Source organism: Leptopilina heterotoma, unplaced genomic scaffold (assembly GCF_015476425.1).
Source record: "Leptopilina heterotoma isolate Lh14 unplaced genomic scaffold, ASM1547642v1 Lhet_225, whole genome shotgun sequence".
Classification (NCBI taxonomy): Eukaryota; Metazoa; Arthropoda; class Insecta; order Hymenoptera; family Figitidae; genus Leptopilina; species Leptopilina heterotoma.
This window is the reverse complement of record NW_025110943.1, coordinates 244,389-266,096: the sequence shown is the minus strand read 5'-3', so window position 1 is coordinate 266,096 and position 21,708 is coordinate 244,389. Positions and strand designations below refer to the sequence as shown.

The following is a 21,708-nucleotide window of genomic DNA, read 5'->3' as shown; positions in this document are numbered from 1 at the left end:
TGAAATTTTATAAAATTGCAAATTAAAACTTTTTGAAGTTATAAAATATAAATTACAATTTGGTTTAAATAAAATTTTTCTCTGCATGTATAAATAGAAAGAACAAAAAGAAAAAAAATAGAAGAAATCAAAAATTTAATTCATTCATAGTAGTTAAATTTTAATTCTCGGGGGCAAAAAGAATAATGCGAAAAAAAATTGGCCTCCGCGCAATCGGATTTCATGATCTCTCACGAAAGAGAGTGCGGGAGCAAATATAAAGAAAGAATATATTGTTTAGAGAATGAGAGAAGACCAAACTTATTCTTCGAGGGGGCTATGCTTATATTATTCCAAAGTGCAACAGGAATATAAAAGGGGAAAAGAATCACGTACCGCAAAGCGAAACAATTCCTCATCACGTGAATTTCATAAAAAAAACCTGAATATGAAACTGGCCCGGGCGGCCTAAAACGAAATTAAGATAAAATTATGGATAAACACGAGCATCCTCGTAAAAAAAGAGTGATATAAAAGGAGAATGATGAGAGAAAAGAGGAAAAAAAAGGAGAAGAAGAAGAAGGAAGTGCGCTTCTCTCTTTGTACGCTTAAAATGAGAAGAAGAGAAAAATAGTGTAAGTGAGATTCTCTCTCTCTCTCTCTCTCCCTCTCTCTCTTTAAAACTTAAAAAAATTTTTTTGTTTAAATAACCGATTACTTGTTTTTATTGTTTCCAACAAAAAATCAATTTTGTTTTTTTCTGACTTTTCCCTGAATTTCGGAGAGATTTTCGACTTTTTTCCTGATTCCTACACAGAAAAATCATAAAATACTTCAATGTAATAAAAAATTATAATTATTTAGAAGCAAAAATATGGTTTTATTTAGAATTGAAAATAAATTAATTATTTTTTATTAGAATATAATTTATTATATTTATATATAGTATAAATTATTATAATTTAATACCCAGCTAAAAAAAATTCATTCATTTATTTACAATATTCAATTTTACAAATTTCAATTATTCGGAAATTCTTTATTTAAATATATTTTGAAAAAAATAAAAACTTCAATTATATAAATAAATTCAATTGTAAACTTTTTCATTTTTAAATCAATTTTGATTAAAAAATTCCGACAAAATTCGATTAAAATTGTATTAAAAATAATTGAAATTTTGCATTGAATTTTATATTATTTCAGAAAATAATTGAATTCCTAAGAAGAATTTTACTATTTTTAAACATAATTAAATTTCTGCGAAGGATTTTATTACTCTTGAAAATAATTGAATTTCTGCAATAATTTGTAACTTCTCTAAAATTCAATTTTTTTTAGTGTTAACTAAAATTTTTCTATAAATCCATTATTTTTAATAATTTTTGAAAAAGTTTTTTGAGAATTTTCAAATTCATTTGTTTTTAACTGAAATTTATTTTTAAATAAATTTTTATTAAAAAATTCTATTAGAATTCAATTATTTATATACAAAAAGTAAATAATTTATTCAATAATTGAATGTTTTTTAAAACTAAATTCTCATGAAGAATTTTATTAACAAATTTTTGAAATAATATTGAATTCGTTCGACGAATTTTAATATAATTTTTAATAAATTTTATTAATTACATTTATTGAAGAATTCGATTAAAATTTTATTAAAAATAATTAAAATTCTGCGTTCAGTTTAATTATATATGAAATTAATTCAATTCCTAAAATGAATTTTATTATTTATAAAAATAATTGAATCCCTCTAAAAGTTTTATTATTCAGGAAAAATAATTGAATTGTATTGCATAGAAATTTATAGAAAATTTGTAAATAATTGAATTTCAGTAAAATTTTTATTATTTTATGAGAATAATTAAATGTTTGCGTAGAATTTTATTAAAATTTTTTTAAATACTTGAATTCTGTTGAAAAATTTTATTAAAATATTAGATATTGAAAATTATCGAACTGAGTAAAATTTTTGAAAATAATTGAAATTTTGTCAAAGAATTTTATTAAAATTTTTGAAAATAATTGAATTTCGGATAAGAAGAATTTTATTATTTATTGATGATTTATTGAGGATTTAAAAAAAATTTTAAACATAATTGAATTTTTACAAAAAATTTTATTACTTTTGAAAATAATTCAATTCCTATAAAGAGTTTAATTATTTATAAAAATAATTGAATTCCTGTAAAATTTTATTTTTTATAAAAATAATTGAATTATAGTGAAAGAAATTTATAGAAAATTTGTAAATAATTTTAATTTCAGTGAAAATTTTATTATTTTATGAAAATAATTGAATGTTTGCGTAAAATTTGATTAAAATTTTTTTAAATACTTGAAATCTTTTGGAAAATTTGATTAAAATATAAGATATTCAAAATCATTGAATTGAGTAGAATTTTTGAAAATAATTGAATTCCAGAGAAGAATTCTATTATTTATAAAAATAATTACAATTTTTACAAGAAGTTTAAAAATTTTTTTAAACAATTGAATTTTTGCAAAGAATATATAATGTTAAGAAAATTATTTCACGAAATTTATCTTTTTTCTAATTAAAAATCAATAAAATTTAGAAGAATTCATGTAGAATTTTCTGCTCGATTGAAAATAAATAAATTATTTTTTATTATAAATTAATATTTTATAAAAATTCCAGAAAAGTCCAAATGATTTTATTTATTTATTTTTTTTTTTTGGTTAAAAAATCCAATTATTTTTGAAAGAATTTTAGAAAGTTTTAATTATTTCCAAAATTTTCAATATACTTGTTTATAAAAATTCAATTAACTTTAAACGATAGAATTGAAATGTTTTTCAATTAAAATTAAAATTTTGTAAACCTGCTCTTTAAGCTTACAACAATATTACTTGCTATCTGCAAATTTAAATAAATAAGAATAATTTGTTTCAAGTTCATATTTTTCTAATTTAAGTAAATATTTATATTTAACAAAAGACAAGTAATCGATTATTTGAATCAAATAAATTTTTTTTAGTGCACGCTCAAAAGGCAAAGGAAAAAAACAGTATAAGAGAAAGAGAGGGAAAAAAAGAGTAAGTGAGATTCTCTTATTCCTTTGTACGCTAAAAAATAAAAGGAGAGAAAAATAAAGAGAGAGAGAGAGAGAGAGAAAAAAAAGCGTAAGTGAGAGAAGGAGATAGAGAAAAAAACACTAAGTGAAAGACAGAAACAGAGAGAAAAAAGGAGTAAGTGAAAGAGAGACAGAGTGATAGAGCCTGTTAAGATTGGTGCTTACGCTGGTTTACACGCGCATTGGTAGTAAACTGGGAGGCGGCATGGCGGTTCCATTCAAACGTCCTCTGAATTAAAACGCACGGCTTCTGCGGATTGCGTGTATGTGGTTACATTTTGCCGAGGTTCGAATGTGTCTTTTTTTTTTTTTTTTTGCTTTTTGTATTTTTTTTTAAAAACCATATAAAAGGCGCGTAAGGATATCAGCCGAGACACCGAAAACAATACCAACAGACACAAACACACATGAAACAGTGCCAAGTAGGAGATAGAGAGAGAGAGAGGGAGAGAGAAGGCCATTAAAATCGACTACTATATGTATCGAGAACTTCCATTGTCGGATTTTTACCAATACTTTTCAACTTTTGACGATCGCTTATTTTATATTCATTGCTTTCGTCGCCGATGATATATTGAATAATAATAGGGAATACAATACTCTTTTCACTTACCCTTTCTTTAGTCCCGCGTGAGCTTTGCGTCGACGAAAATATATAAATAAGACCACCATCGTTTCACTTCGCGATGCTCTGGATTCACTGGAAAAAAAAGAGAAGGAGAAAAAAATTAAAATTATTTTTTTCTAATTATTTTTTTAAGCAAAGAAAAATAGGAATTTAATTTATTTTAATACGTAAAATATGAAAAAAAATTAACTATAATAATTTGAATGTTCTTTCAATTTGTCAAACAATTAATTAATTAATAATTAATAAACTATAATAATCGTCTTATTCATTCTTTCATTCTGTCCACACCTGAAGTTAGTTTTTGTGTATTCTTTTGTTTTTTTTTTCTTTAAAAAAAATTTGTTATCACAAAACGAAAATAGGCAGGTATTTTTTCATGATTCATAATAAAATAATATTAGAAATTAGAAAATTAAAAAAAAAATGATGATTAACAAATGAAAAATTTATTCATTTTGTTTATTATATGCTTTTTTTATAACAAATTTCGTTTGACTGATCTAAATTATGCAAATTTTTCTCTTGTTTATTTATAAAAAATAGAAAAATTGTTAAAAAATTATGATTAAGAAATAGTAAATAAATACCCATTTTAATATTTCCATTTCTTAATAACAATATTGTTCACAAACTCATTCTTTTATTTTGTGAAAAAAAATTACATATTCCCGTTTCTTAATATTTTTGTAGAAAATTTTCAATTTTTATAAGGGAATGATTTACATTATTTCAATTTTTTAATTACAATTGTTTTAATAAAATTCAGTTTTTTTTTAAATAAACGAAACAAATGCTTATAAATTCTATTTGTCAATTACAAATTTTCATTCAAAATGAAAATTTTTTGAATTTTTAGAAAATAAAGGAAAAAATTATAATAAAAAAAAAAAATATTCCGTTACATTTTTACGAATTTCTTTTATTGTAAAATTATTCAAAAACATCAATAATTTTGTTATTTACAAAGATAATTGGGTTTTTGACGAGAATTTTTTTTTAATTTTAAACATAATTGAATTTTATGAGAAGAATTTTATTACTTTTGAAAATAATTGAATTTCTGCAATAAATTATTTGCAATTTCTCCAAAATTGAATTATTTTAGTGTTTTCAACAAAAATTTGAATTTAAAATTTTTAAATTCTCTTATTTTTAAAATTGCTAATTTTATTTAAAAAATTTAGCGCGCGAATTGTTGTTAGTTATGTTGTAATTATTTTTATTTTATAATTAATTCAAAATTGTAATGTCAAATAAAAATCATCAGAATTTTTTTTCATTTATTTTCATTAAAAGACTAAAACTTTGTTAAATATTATGTTTTGTCAAATTGAATTTATGCAGATTTTTTTTCTTTACTACTAAGTAAAATTAGAAAATTGTTGAACAACTGTGATTAATTAATTTTTAAATAATTTTATTCGTAAAATTGAATAAAAATTAGATTTTTGAAAAATTTTAATTGATTTTTTCAAAGATAATTAAATTTTTAAAAATATTTTATTAAAGAATTATAAAATAATTGAATTTTGTGAAATAGAATTGAAAATAATTAGATTTTTAAAACAAATTTTTTTAGAAATTAAACAAACGATTTTTGTTTAATTTAATAATAATTTTAATTTAATAATTAGTAAATAATTGAATTATTTAATTTTTAAGACTTACCAATATTAAAAATTTTTGCCACAAATTGAAATTTCGAAAAATTTTATTCAAAATTCTGAATAATTAGTTTTTGTTAAAATATTTCAAGTTTATTTTTTAATAATAATTAAATTGTAATAATCAAGTTGGTAATTGAAAGTCTTTGAAATAATTTAAATTTTCTGAATTTCTGTAAAAAATTGAATGGAATTTTTAAAATAATTTTATATTGAATTTTTTTTTTTGATAAATAATCCAGCAATGTAAATAATTTTATTTTTTAAATATTATTTATACTTATAAACACTTTTATCAAATTTGAGCTTCTCTTGAAATTTTTTTTTACAAAGATCAAGGATAAAAGCCAAAATATAAAGAAAAACCCCTTAAAAAAAATCATAAAAAAAAATTTGTCAAAAATTTTCAAAATCAAGACATCTATATTTAAAATATATATTATTCACACCATTTTCAACTAATCGATTTTAAAGTTTTTAAAGATTTATTAAAATTTATTCATATAAGTGAGGCAGAAACTACGTCTGACTTTCATTATACAAGATCCGATAATCCCTTCTTTTCTCTCATTTTTTTTTTTTTTGAACTTTTCTTAGAACTTCAATAGCTATGGTAATAGAGTATAGACCTTGACATTCGATCGATCGTTGACAATATTATAATTTGTAGCGGTAGGCTTGCAAATAATCTTCGGACAGTTTCGAAAGATAATTTCTTCAATTTTTTTTTCTTCTTTTGAAATCAATTATAAATTACAATTTGCTTTGGAAATTTCCATTTATATTCGAAACTGAATAAAATGTTTTATTCAATTGACTGTTTTATTCAACTAATTTTAGTATTTCTTTTTTCAGTTTATGATTTTTTAAGTATTTAAGTAATTTTTATTTTAAGTAATTTTACGAAAAATATTTTTTGACTAGAACGAAATAAGTTTAGTACCGAATTAGTATTTAATAAATATTTGCTTAATATTTATCTTAATATTTGGCTATTTAATTTTTACTAAATATTTGGCTGAATATTATCTAAATATTTACTTAATATTTGATAAATATTTAGCTCAATATTTACTAAAACCCTAGCTTAATATTTACTAAATATTTACTGTAAACCTAGCTTAATATTTAGCTTAATATTTACTAAAAATCTAGCTTAATATTTAGCTTAATATTTACTAAATATTTACTAAAAACCTAGCTTAATATTTACTAAATATTTACTAAACACTTAACTTAATATTTAGCATAACATTTACTGAATATTTACTAAATGCGAAACTTAATATTTAACTTAATATTAACTAAAACTATAGTAAATTCTAAGCATAATATTTACTAATATTTACTAATTACATAGCATAATTCTTATTCACAATGTTTAATAAATAATTGGCTTATAATTTACTAAATAACTAACTGAATATTTAGCTCAATATTTATTAAAACTATATTAAATTCTAAGCTTAATATTTACAAAATTCTTAGCTTAATATTCAATAAATATTTACTAAACTTTTACTGAATATTTAGCATAATTTTTATTTACAATGTTCACTAAATACTTGGCTTAATATTTACTGAATAATTAGCTTAATATTTACTAAATTTCTAGCTAAATATTTAGTTAATGATTTGCTTAATATTTTGCTTAATATTTATATTACTATTTAGCCAATTATATTTACTAAATATTTAGTAAATACTTAGTTTAATATTTACTTACAATTTAGCCAATTATTTACCAAATGTTTAGCAAATATTTATCTCATTATTTACTGAATACCAAGCTTAATATTTACAATTTGCAAAAAATATTGTTGATTAGTTTATACTAAATACAAAACAGTATAAAGAAACAGAATAAAATATAAAAAATTAAATTCATAAAGAATTAAATATTTGTGAAAATTGATTTTGAATTTCCTCGACATTAGCCGAATGAGAAAAGGTAAAAGCGACGATAAAATTCTTTGCTTACATCTGACACAATGTGGCAGCTGCTCAAGCATCTACTTTACAAGGCTCGTTTACGCTTGTTTCTGCACTTTTATCGAAGTTGTTCCAAGAAAGGATTCTTGTCGTGAGTCGCGAAAAGGCGGCATAGTTCGGTTTTAAAAAAGAAAACGATCTTAAGACAAGAAAAAAGGTATATATAGTGAGATGGTTAGTCAAAAACGGGAGTAAAAGAGAAAGAAAGAAAGAGAGAGAAACCCCTTCATGGAAATTTTGCGCTCATCTCAAGATCCATTATCTTAAGCTAATTCACGTTGTTCCAAAAAAGAAAAAAAAACAAAAATAAAATTCAAGTAGTCTTAACAGTCATAAATGTCATCTTTATTAAGATCGTGTACAAATGTTTATTCGCTGATTTAAATTCAACATCATATTTTTTTTTCCATTTTAATTTTATTTTCCACTTTATTTACGAATATTAAATATTTATTTACGAATTTTATTGACGAATTTTATTTACTTTTTTTTACCTATAATATTACCCAAATATTATTTATTTAAAATAGAATCCAATTGGAAAAAATTCATTATAAAAAAATTCGTTAATTTTCTTTTCCATCAGATATTTATTTAATGGAATTTTTAATATTTTCGTTTTAAAAAATTTTCTCTGGAAAAAAATTTAATCATCTAAGTGTTTTTCACACAGCATAAACCATAAATAGTAGAACGTACCATACATATAGGTGTATATATAGTAAAATTTCAAAAGTTTCCTAAAAAGAATGTGTATCATAACGAAATTTACGATTTGACTTTACATATTATTTTTGACAAAAAGTTAAATATTTTACAGAAAGATAATTTTAGTTTTGAGGAAAGTTGTCAATTTCTCCTTCACTGTTCTTAGCATAAAAGTTTAGTCGCATTTGTTTAGGGAACATAATGCACGACGACGAGCAGAAAGTGTAATTTTTTAAAGAGAAGAGATTTTTTCGAACAAGATTTTTTTTTATATTAAAAAAAAATTTGGTTCTAAAAAATCCACATGGGAAATCCTTGAATCTCTTATTATACTGACTAATTATGACTAACGAGTAATTTTTTTTTTTGTTCTAAAAAGAAAAACAATCTACCAAAAATAAAAAAAGAAGTGATGGCTGTTTTACCCCAGCAATCGGGTTAAAATATACTTTTTTTTATTTAGTAAAATTTACTAAATAAGTAAATACTGAATAAATAAATTTTCCTGGTTTTTCAAAAATATTTTTTCAGTTTTTGATAATTAAAAACCAACTTTTCTAAGTTCGACTAGCGACTAAATCTACAATGTCTAAATTACCCGAAAAACGGGGTTAAAATGTAAATAAGTAAATACTTTACTTGGTTTCTTCCCATTTTTTTTCGTTTTTTGACATTGCAAACTAAGAGGACAGTGAAAATATTTTTCTTTTGCACCACTTATACAAATTTGGCAAATTAATTTCTAAATGACTGCTTTACCCCGAAAATTGGGGCAAAAATGTATTTTAACAACTAGTTTTACATATTTTTTTTTTCATTTTTTCGCTTTTTCAATATTCTAGGATATTAATAAATACAATTTTTTGTTTGTTTCAGGAAGAAATTTCCCCCCGTCGACATCAATTATCGGTGAGTAATTCTCTAGTTTAAATTTTTTATAAATTGCAATAGATTTTCGTCACAATGTTTTGAGTCCCTTTGTTTCTTTTTTAATTTTCTCGTCTCTTAATTTCCAAATTTCGAAATTTATTTTGCTGACAATAAATAAATTTTATAGTTAAAATTATTAAATTAAATAAAATTGACTGACCCAAGAAAACCCCAAAATAAAGAATTTAAACAATTGTTTTAGTTTTAAAAATTTTTTTGGTCGACAAATTGTATCCACCATTTTGATTTTTTAAAATTTTTAATCAAAAAATTTAATCTGGTATTAAATTTTGATTTACTGACCCCAAAATATCCCGATTAATCTTTTTTGAACAAATAGAGTAATTTTTAAAAATTGTGGTCGCCATATTGAATCCGCCATTTTGAATTTTTAAAATCTGACATGAAATACTACTTCAGTGACTCAAAAAACGATTAGGTATTTAAATATTTAGAAATAATTATTTATATAATTATATATTTATAAATAAATTATATAAAAATACTTTTTTTTGACAATTTTACCTAAAAAAATTCTTAAACGATTCAAAAATCGTATATTTTTAAGAAACATTTCCGAGAAGAAGAGTCAACAGAATTTTCGGGAACTTTTTTTGAAAAAATTCCTTACAGTCTACAAAACAAAGACTATAAACTTACATTGAAACAAATTTTCAAATGAAAAGTATTTTAAAAATAGGATTTTTATTATCAATTTTTTGTTTTTTTTTGTTTTTTGAAAATTTACAAGAAAGGTGTTTCTCTAATCTCGAATGAGAAATCTTTGGAGTAGAAAATCTCGAATTGAAAATAAAGATAAAGTTTTATTTTTTCCTGATTCCTCTTATAGAGAGAATAAAGAGGCGTATCCTGATGAATGACTTCAAGTTGAAGATCGAGTGGTGCATGTTTTACTGATCCTCGGAAAGATAGTTTGCGTGATCACTTGCGAACCGTATGCAGAAACTGCACAGTTGAATGTAGAAAAATTGAGTGTGAGACAGAGAAAGAAAGGGGAAAAAAATGAGAAAAATAGAAAAGTAAGAAGAGAGGGGGAATATGAGAAGAAGAAAAGGCGGAAAAAAGGGAGATAAGGGGAGGGAAAAATAGAAAAAGGAATAGAAAGAGAAGGAGATAAATGAATATAGAAAAGAAGACGAAAGAATCAAATAAACTAAAAGGGAGAGAAAAAAATAGAAATAGAAAAATAGAGAAATAGACAATGACAGAAAAAGAGAAAAAAAAGAAGAAGAAAAATAGAGAAATAACCAGAGACAGAAAAAGAGAGAAAGAAATAGAGAAATAGAAAAATAGAGAAAAAGAGAGAAAAAATAGAGTAAAAGAGGGAAGGAAATAAAGAAAAATAGAGAACGAAATAGAGTAAAAGAGAAAAGGGAAAAAAGAAAAATAGTAAACGAAATAGAGTAAAAGAGGGAAGGGAATAAAGAAGAATAGAGAACGAAAGAGATTAAAAGAGAAGAAGAGAATAAAGAACAGAAGAGAAAGAAATAGAGTAAAAAAGAGAAGGGAATAAAGAAGAATAGAGAACGAAAGAGATTAAAAGAGAAGAAGAGAATAAAGAACAGAAGAGAAAGAAATAGAGAAAAAGAGAAAAGGGAATAAAGAAAGGGAGAAAGAAATAGCGAAAGAAGAAGAAGAAAAGAAAAAATAAGTGAAGAAAATAGGAAAAAAGAGAGAGAAGAAGGAAAAAATAAAAAAATAGAGTAGGGGGAGAATAGAGAAAGAAAGAGAGAAATAAATTGAAAAAGAGAGAGAAAGAAATAGAGACAGAAGGAGAAAAAGAGAGTGAAAAATAGAGAGAGTGAGAGAGATAGAAAAAAGAAGGGGGGAGAAAAAGAGAAGGAGTCTGTTTGTGGACTTGTCGGTTGGGCTGGACCAATCAGGTGTCTCGTTACACACGTGTGTCGTGTAACTACCGCGGAGTCTTCCACGTGCAACAATCTACAACACGTATCTCTCGGGTATGCATAATAAACAAAGAGAAATGACTAGAACGAACTCCCATCTTTAAGAGTGAGACAAAAGGAGAGCATTTTCGCAGGTTAAGCGCACAAACGTGTTTCTTTTTCTATCGCGAGAGTCATCTCTAATTTGGTGCTATATAGATACACCAAATGGATTGTATGCAAGATATATACAAAAACACACATGCAAAAAACAAATTTACATTATTATCTTCATTGTAACTTCAATACTTTGGATCAGCTCTCTAATAAACGTACACCATTTTTTCTTCACAATAATGATACAAAAAAAATTAAATTATATTCAGCCTCTTAAAATAATTACAGTAAATAATTATTTATATTATTTATTTATTTTACAATCCCCTCAGTCCATTTATTGTAAAAAATTGTTTACACAAATATAATAATAAAATAATAAATATAATAAATTTCCAAATAGCAAATTCTTTTGAATTAGTAAATTTTACTAATAAATAGTAGTTTTTACGAATTTGAACTAGAGACTTGTTTTTGCTTTTAAATTAGTAAATTTTACTAATAGAAATACTATTTTACTGGTAGAAATTATAGTAAAATTTACCAATTCCAAAGCATAAAGTCAGTCACTAATTTAAATTAGTAATTTATTTTTAATTCAGATTTAGAGAGGATGAAGTATAAAAAGAATACAAAATAAAAAAATATTTACAGAATATAAAAAATATATAACATACATTATTGTAAAATAATGATAAAGTAATCTAATAATAGAAAAAAAAGTGAGATGGAGAGAAAAGAAGAGAGATGCCCTCTGTATATTCAACGCCTTGTCCTTATTGCAGACAAAGAAATCTTTCTTTAGATTTTTTGTCAATTCATTCCCGATATGCTAAGTACTCTTTGTATTCCGATAAAAATACACTTCATTTCTGAATATACACTCGAAAGTATATGAACTGATATATTATTGTCATTATAAAAAAAAAATATTCTCGTGTTTTATTATATTTGCTATTTATCTCCATTCAATGCCCTGCTTCATGGAAAAAAAGTAGATTGAATGTTAACAATTGTAGATTGTAATTGGAAATTATGATAATTGATTGCACTGTGGAGAAAAGAGGGGGCAAAAATTTCTTACTTGATGAAAAATAAAAATATTTCCTCTTGGTAGAAATTAGAAATATTTTCACTCGTTAGAAATTGGAAATATTTCCATTTTTACTAAATTCAATTTAATAATATTTTACGATTTTTATTTTTCGTCAATTTTGATGTTAGATTTGAATTCGTCAACTCCATTTTAGTAGAAAAGTAGTACCATGTCGTTGGGGTTTAGGAAAAAAATTCAAATTTTGATTTTCAAAATCAAAATTTTGAGTTTTTTGAATTTTTCACTCGATTTTAAACTGGAAAGTCTTTCCTGTTGAATTAATTAGAAAAAATTATGAGCAACGAAATTCTTATGATTCGAATTGGCAAAAATTTTCCTAAAATAAAAATTTTAATCTAAAAAACTACCCTTACAAATTCAAAGTTTGCAGTAAAAAAAAAAAATGAAAAAGAAGATTGTTTTTCAAAGTCGAACAATAAATTTGTGCAAGTTTAAATCTACAAGTTTAGTTTTAAATTCGTCATTCAGTTTTAAATTTACTATTTAAGTGTTAATTTTGTTGTTTTAGTTTTAAATTTACAATTTCAGTTTTAAATTCAATATTTAAAATTTTTTACTCCCACCAATAAAATAGAATTCGTTTTCCCAAAAAAAAAAGTTAATTCCCGCCCATTCGGGTAATAAGATTAAAAAAAGATTGGATTGTTTTTTTCCTCCTGCAACACAAATTTTCTTCTAAAACGACGAAAAAAAATTCGCCTTGTTCTTTTTAAAGAGATTCATTCCATTGTGTCTATCTCACTCTCGCTGTGAATCGTTTCTGGCTACCCCTAAATAGCGTTGCCTCGTTTGTATATATAGGTATATGTGTACGCATATTAACCCGGCAACGAGTTTACAACAAGCTCAAAAAGAGGACCGTGTACAGTCGTCTTCGTCAAGTACGTGAGTCAGATCGTCACGCTAGACAACCAACGCCGTTTAAGAGGACAATTTAAATTCACAGAGCGTCCACGCCATTCCCTCTGTCGCGCGCTTGCGTTTCCTCGCATTAATACAGTTTGTAAATTAGTCCGAATGTACCTTGACAACTCTCCACCCCCAATTTTGCGGCTTCATTATCCTACCACTGTTCCACACTCTCCACTAACTCTAATACGTGCTCCCTTTCTGTCTCTTCACAGTTTTCCTCGCTTTCCCCTCTCTCCACCACTCTCTTTCCCTCTATATTTTCATGTGCTCCATTCATCCCTCTATATTATCCTTTATATTTGCTTTTTACTTTTAAAATGCAATTAATATTATATTATTTTATATTAATATTATATTAATTAATACTAATTAGCTATTTCTAATTTAATAATTAATTAAACACTAATTAGCATTTTATAATTAAAATTATTTCTAAATTAATAATTAATTAATTATTAAATAACCAGCAACAATAAATTCGCGCGCTTGAGCGCGCGGCTACCTTCTTACTTCGGTTTTAAAAATAAAATCAGCATTTTTAAAAATAATATAATTTAAACATTTTTAATTCAACATTTTTGTTGAAAACACTAAAAAAAAATTACATTTTTGCGGAGAAATTACAAATAATTGCAGAAATACAATTATTTTCAAAACTAATAAAATTATTCCTAAAAATACAATTATTTAACAAAAATTTTTTTAAATTATTCTCTTCAAAATCCCAATTATTTTTATAAATAACAAAATTCTTCTCCAAAGTTCAATTATTTTCATATAAATGTCAAAAAAATCCTTGTCCTAATTTCAATTATTTTCAAAAATTTGAACAATTATAAAAACTAAAATTAAATGGCAAATTTTTGTAAAAATTAAAAAAAAATTTTATTTAGTAAAAATAGCTAGATATTAGTAGAAAATTACTAATTCTTAATAAATAATTATAAAAGTAGTCAAATTTCACTATAATGGAATTAGTCACCGCAAATTTCAGTCATTTTAGCCTAAACTAAAAGGAAATTTAACTAATAATTAGTTATTTTGAACTATTTTATTAGTTAAAATTCCACTACCAAATAATACAGGGACTGACTTTTTACTATCAAATTAGTTATTTTCAACTTATTCAAACTTAGAGAGGAAATAACGAAATTCAAAAATTAAATTATAACTAAATTAATTAAAATAGTTGTACACGGAGACCCAGGCGCGAGCTGACAGTGAGTTCAGGCTTTACGAAGCTTGATTGAAACTTGGTCAGTATTGGTTGAAGATTGGTGGGACAGCGAAAGCAAGGCTACTTGAGTCCGGAATAGTAACATCGATGTAAACCTGACGCTCAGTCTTTGTTGAAGACTGGCGTTCAATCTTCAATCAATGCTGCGGAAACCGAAAGCAGGACTGAACAAGACTGCTTCCACTGTTCCCAAATTTACACGCTTCTCACGCGTTCATTCAATATAACGTGAATATATTAATTATTATTATTAATAATAAACAGTATTGTTATTAATATATATGTATTTACATATTTAATGACAATAAGTTATTATTATAATAATTATATTATTTTCATATAAATATTATATGACTAACAATAAATGTCATTTAACATAATAATATTGAAAAATAATTTTAGCAAAAAAAAAACACAATTTGTGATAATTTGTACATTTTTTAACTTCATTTTTGACAGACTTTTAATATTATTTACAAACAAGTTCACAAGTTTTTATTCACAACACTTATTAATTATACAGATTAAATAGTAATTTTATTATTTTATGTAACCGCTTATAATGAAAAAATCCGCTCGCATGTGGGATCGAACTCACGTCCCCCCGCCTCAGACGCATTCCGGAAGTCCTAGACGCAACCACTTAATCCGCACGGCCACTGAGTCTCGATGAGACCTCGGGCTAATGTAATATATTAATGCCAGTGCCGTATACTTTGTTACTTATAAGGGCAAAGTGAAAACTATGACTAAAAATTTTACACATACTAATCCTGAATTATTTTAATTATTAAAAATGAATATTAAATAATTCATAATAAAATTGTAATCATTACAAAATTCAACTTTTAAAACATTTTACAATTAAAAATATTTAATGGATAATTTAATAAACATCGATAAATAATTGATATTTTTTATTATTCAGTAACAAAATTATTAACATTTATTATTAGATATATTAATAATATATTATGTAAATAAATATAATTTGGAATAATAATGAATTATAATGTTAAATATTATAATTATTATTAATTATAATAATTTTGAAAACATTTATAAAAAAAATTTTCCATTTAACTTTCTTTAAATATGAATGTTACAATTAATAATATATTTATTTATCAATTGATAACTTAATGTTAATTATTATTATTATTATTTGAAACAATTATTATAATTATAATTATTATAATATTATTTAATTAAGTGAACACGGTAATAAATAAAGATAAACTGAATATTGAGTAAAGATTGATTCAAGCTTGAATCAAGATTAGATGTTCGAGCTTCACTCATAAAGACTGACCGAGTCTTGAATCGAGCATGGGACGAGCATTGGGTCCAATGTTGAACCAATATTGAACTAATATTGATTGACAGTGATGTAAAGACTGCTTCTACTGTGAGTTACCCACACTGAGCGTTCAAGACTCAATCAACCTTTAATCTATCGTCAGCATTGGTCTTTCGCGCCTGGGGAGAAGATTATATTAAATTTTGTAAAAGCTTTTCACAAATTGGGGAAAAAATGAAAAAAACAAAATTTTGGTATAAAAAATACTAAACTAAACTAAACTAGAATAACAAAATTATTATTAAAATGTCGAAGTCAGAATTAAATTATCATTGTTAAAACTAAAATATCGAAATTCAAACTAAAATGACAAAGAAATTATAATAAAATAAATAATAAAAAATAATATTTATTTATGTAACATTTTTTTAAAACGTTTGTAATTTTTTTTAAATAACGAATTAAAAAATATAATAACAAAATAATATTGAAATTTGAAATGAAATTCTTTGCAAAATTCAATTATTTTCATAAATAACAATATTTCATCACAAGAATTCAATTATTTTCAAAATGAACTTCATTTTTCACTGAAATTCAATTCTTTTTAAACATTTTAATAAAATTTTTCGCAATAATTCAATTATTTTCATAAATAATAAAATTCATCTCAGGAGTTCAATTTTTTTTAATACAATTTGACAGGAATTGCTCAAAATATGTAATTATTCTTAAAAATTTTATTTCAATTCTTCGAAAAAAACTGATTTTTTAAAAATTCTTTGGAAGAATTCAATTATTTACAAAAATATTAGAATTTTTTTTACAGGAATTCAATTATTTTCAAATATTTTTAAAACATTGTTCGAAAGAAATCAATTAATTTAAATACAATTTTAATAGAATTTTTTCGAATTAATTCAATTATTCTTTTAGATTTTAATAAAATTCTTCCAAAGAATTCAATTATTTCCATAAATAATTCTTCGAAAGAATTCTATTATTAAAGATAAATAACAAAATTGTCCCCGAAAATTCAATTATTTTCAGACATTTTAATCAAATTCTTTGCTAAATTCAATTAGTTTGATAAATAACAATATTTCATCACAAGAATTCAATTATTCTTAAAATTAATAAATTTTTTCTTGGAAATTCAATTATTTAAAAAAAATTCTAATAAAATCGTTTGCAAGAATTCAATTATTTTCAAAAAATTTAATAAAATCACAGGAATTCAATTATTTTTAAAAGTAATAAATTTTTTCTTGGTAATTCAATTATTTTAAAAAATTCTAATAAAATCATTTGCAAAAATTCAATTATATTCAAAAAATTTAATAAAATAAAAATAACATTATTTCATCAAAAGAATTCAATTATTTTCAATAGTAATAAATTTCTTCTTGGAAATTCAATTATTTAAAACAAATTCAATTATTTAAAAAATTTTTTGTAAATATCTTCGTAAAAATTCAATTCTTTTCATGTATAATAACAATTTCTCAGGAATTGAATTATTTAAATTAGAATTTGCATTGAAATTGATCGAACTCTCTAAATCTGAATATGTGAAAATTCACATATTTGTACGTTATAAGTCGTCTTCTCGATCAATAAGTGCATATACACTTATAATAAGTGAAATTTCACTCAGAATAAGTGAAAAATTCACTTATTTATAAGTGTATATGCACTTATTGATCGAGAGGACGACTTATAACGTACAATAAGTGAAATTTCACATATTCAGATTTAGAGAGAAAGAAATCAAATATTAAAAATTTTTTATAATATTAAACAATTAAATTATTTTTATAAATATTTAAATTCTTTCGTGAATAATAAAATTCGTTGTGAAAATTAAATTTATTGGCAGACTAAGAAAGATGTAAATATATTTTTGATGAAAATTAGGAAAAAAGTCAGAAAAATAAAATATAGAATATAGAATGGAATTTTTTTTGTCGTCAAGTTTAATTTTTCGATAGCTACATTTTTACTATACTTTTTCTTAGTTTGCGAAAGCTACTTTTTTTTTGATAATATTAAAATTTGTAAATGTTACTAATAAATTGTAATTTCTACTAATTATTTAGTAAATTTGACTAATTTAAAAGCAAAGTCTGTCACTAATTCAAATTAGTAAACATTTTTACTTATTTTTAATTTAGTTAGATTTGGTTAGATTATTATTTATTATTGTATTATTAATTACCATTATATTATTTGAATTTTCCTAGAATTTTTCACGAAACAATTGTCAATCTATTAGTAAGTTCCTTCACTAAACAAAAAAACATTTATTTATTTGTTTTATTTATTTTTATTTATTTAAACTTAAACGGGCACAGTCCCGTTTACTACTTAAATAAATAAATAAATAAATAAATAAACTTTTATGTTTACCATTATATTATTAAATAGTTAGTATAATATTATTAATTAGTTAGCATTATATTATTAATTAGTTAGCATTATATTATTAATTAGTTAGCATTATATTATTAATTAGTTAGTATTATATTATTAATTAGTTAATTATTAATTACAAGTAGTACAACATTTTTAGTAAAATAACCAATTGAAAACTAAAATAACAAAGTCAATGCTAAAAACAAAAAAAAAAATCAAGAGTCGAATAAAAAAAATACACTAAAATTCTTTAATGAGAAAATAAAAAAGTGATGACAAATCCTTTTCATATATAGTCGGAGGGTTGACCCCTTTTAGGGTATCCCGCACAACTCTAAATAGGATACGCGTCCGCTTTTCGGGTTGCATCTCCTCAGGCGTATAAATTTCTTTAAAAAAAAATCCCACAAACGATAAGTACATTAATTTTATTTTATATTTCAATTTCCACAGCATGAGGACGCTATATAAGAGAGTTTATAAATTCCTGCAATTAAATTCCCTCAGTTTGAAGAGGACTCTTAACATCGTCCCTTTGTGAATTTCTTATTTCTCATGTTAGAACAGATTGAAATATATAGTAGTAGTAGTAGTAGATCACTACTACTTAAATAGTAGACACACTTACACACCACTAGGTGTATATATTTTTTTTTATAGTAGTAGTGGTAGGAGTTAGCAGTAGAAATAGTATAGTAGTAGCAATGTGTGGAGTGTTCCTGTCGAGAAATATAAGGTTTTCAATAACTTCTTTTGAGTTGTTACCTCAAAGGAAAAATACACGGTGAAATCTCTGAAACTATACTGATTCTAGGGGAATATTTAAAAGAATTTCTTTCTCGCTTTTCGTAAGTGCATCTTTATATACATGTACAGGTAAAAATGTGTGAGTTTATATATTTGTCATCGATGTGTGTGTGTGTGGACCCAAAAGAGTGAGGAATTCATTTCACCGCAGGCTGTTTAACACACAAAGAAAGTTTCGAAAAAGTCCTTTTTTCCCAATTTTTTGTCCTCGTGTCTTTTTCCTCAAACTTGAGAGAAAAGAGAAAAGAGAGAGAGAGAGAGAAGTGCTCTACCGCATGCTAATGCACGCACGAAACACAACTGTTCTCGCGGCCTTTCATCGCAATTCTGCCTCTTCTTTCGATAAAAATTTTTTTTTATTTTGCATCTTTCTTCTCCCATTTTACTCGAAAATAATCGAAAGAGTAGTGCTTCTTTCTTGGTGAATTTTTGCCAAAAATACAGAAAATTTTGATTTAAACTTCTTTTTAGTGTCCGGGGGGGGAGGTTTTCAAATAATTAAATTTTTCTATTTAAATTATTTTACAAAAGTACTAAAATCTTTTCTAAAGCAAAAGTTTTATAAGAATTCATTTAGTAAAGTTTTAATAAACTCTCTATTGCCTACTAATAAAAATTTTTGATACCATTTTTTTGTGGTTTTGTACAAAAATTCATTTATAGTATAATAATTTCTGCAAAATTAAAAATCAGTTTTGAATCAAAAATCCTGTTTCTTTAAAGAAAAAAATTATTTCGAATGAATTGTAATTTTTAAGAAAAACATCTTGTTTCCAATTTAGGGAAAATTTACTACTAAACCAGATTTTTGGTGTAAAAAAATCGAAAAATTGAAGAAAAGAGAAAGTTTAAAATTATTAGTCAAAGAAAGTTAATTATTAGTAAAGTTAAGTATTTAATTATCAGTCAGCTCTAATTTGAAATTTCTTTTAACATCAGAGCTGATTAATAATTAAGTAATTAATTTGTAAAATTATTTTTTGACCATTTTTAGACGGGGTTGGAAAAAAAATTTAAAAAAACTGTAAATCAACTAATATTAACAATTAAATTAAATGAACAATAAACAATTTAAATAATAATTAAATAACGAACCAGTTTCAAAAACGAATGTTTCATAAAAAATTAAATTCTATTCATAAATACAATTTGAATCGAATTCCTCGAAAAATGTAACAGGGCAAAATTACAATTATTTTCAAAAATTTTCCTGAACTTCAATCTTTGTCAACATCTATTATTTTAATAAAATTTTTCCAAAATGTTACATGATTCAATTGAGGGGCTGGATGCTATAATGTGTTACGCGCCATGTTAAGTGAACGGCGCGTAACACATTATAGCATCCAGCCCCTCAATTATTTATAAATATTTTAAAAAAATTTCTTTGCAATCATTCAATTATTTTTAGAAATAGTAACATTTTTAATGAGATTCAATTATTTTCGCAAAGAAAAAAATTTTTTAAAAAATCCAATTATTTTCATAAATAATAAAACTCATTGCAGAATTTCAATTATTTTTTAATACAATTTTAATCAAGTTCCTCGGAAAATGTAATTTTAAAAATTTTATTAAAATTCGTCGAAAGAATTCAATTATTTAAAAATTTGTTGATAAAATTCTTTAAGAGAATTCAATTTTATCAAACATTCAATTATTCAATAAATTATTTATTTTTTTATTTAACCTAATTGAATCGATTTAAAAAAAAATAGTCCACATTTCTTCATTTTTAGTCAGTAAAGTCCATATTTTTAAATACTTTCACTGGTACAAGCACTGATGTAATTATTCTTAAAAATTTCATTAAAATTCGTCGAAAGAATACAATTATTAAAAAATTTGTTGATAAAATTCTTTATGAGAATTTAATTATTCAATATATTATTTATTTTTGTATTTAAATAATTAAATTCTCGTAGAATTTTTTACTAAAAATAACAAAAATTAAATATTGTTAGAAATTTTTTTTTTTTGAAAATTACCTTTATTAGAAAAAGAAATTTTTATAGAAAATGACCTTTATTAGAAGAAAGAAAATTAGAAATTCCCTTTTTTTTAGAAAAAAAATGTTTAGAAAATACGTTATAGAAAAACTGTACCCCAACCTAGTTGAAATTTTAGTTAATAATTGAATTTTAAATGCATTATAGCGCGAATTTTTAGAAATAATTAAATTGAAAAAGTTTAAAATTAAAATCTTTGAAAATCTAAATTTATTATGCTTTTAACTAACTAATTTTTTTTTTTAAAAGTTAAATGGAATTATTCTTAAAATTATTTGAAGTTTTTTTTAGTTATTTTAAGTAAAATTAAAAAAAGTTGTTTTTATTTCCTAATTATAATTATTTTTAGAAATTTTAGTTATTTTCATAAATAATAAAATTTTTATTAGGAATTTCAATTATTTTCACAAATAATAAAATTTTTTTAGGAATTTCAATTATTTTCATAAATATTAAAAATCCTAGCAGAATTTCAATTATTTTTAATACATTTATTCTTTTAGATGAAAATAATAAATTATTACATTGCAATATATATTTACTTAATTAAATACAGAAATTATTGTTTTAAAAAAATTGAATTCAACAGGCATTGACGCTGTAATTGAACTGAATTGAACCAATAGTTTTTTTCTCAGTGTACATTCGAGAAGAATCGAAAGAGTGCGAGAGAAAAAAATAAGGGAGAGAAAAAGTAAGAGAGAAGATAGAGAGAAAAGGCAAGAAGAAAAATAACAGAGAGAGAGAGGGAGAGAGAGAGAGTACTTCCCCCTTTTATTTGGTCAAATTTGATTCACCAACAAGAACCGATCTGATGTACGATCTCTTCTTGTCTCCTCTCTTTTTTACCCCACTTTCATACCCTTCTTCATTTTTATC

The 21,708-nt window shown here is 23.5% G+C and overlaps 1 protein-coding gene and 1 pseudogene across 1 annotated transcript in view; both read left to right on the top strand.

The window, feature by feature from the left end:
- The window catches only part of LOC122502283 (tyrosine kinase receptor Cad96Ca), a 340,229-nt gene that overhangs the window by 104,202 nt on the left and 214,319 nt on the right, over nucleotides 1–21,708 (top strand). The window contains exon 3 of the mRNA XM_043612239.1: nucleotides 8,955–8,987. The gene's annotated coding sequence lies outside the window, so the exon portion shown is untranslated. The remainder of the gene's footprint in view (nucleotides 1–8,954; nucleotides 8,988–21,708) is intronic.
- LOC122502286 lies at nucleotides 472–11,169 on the top strand (annotated as a pseudogene).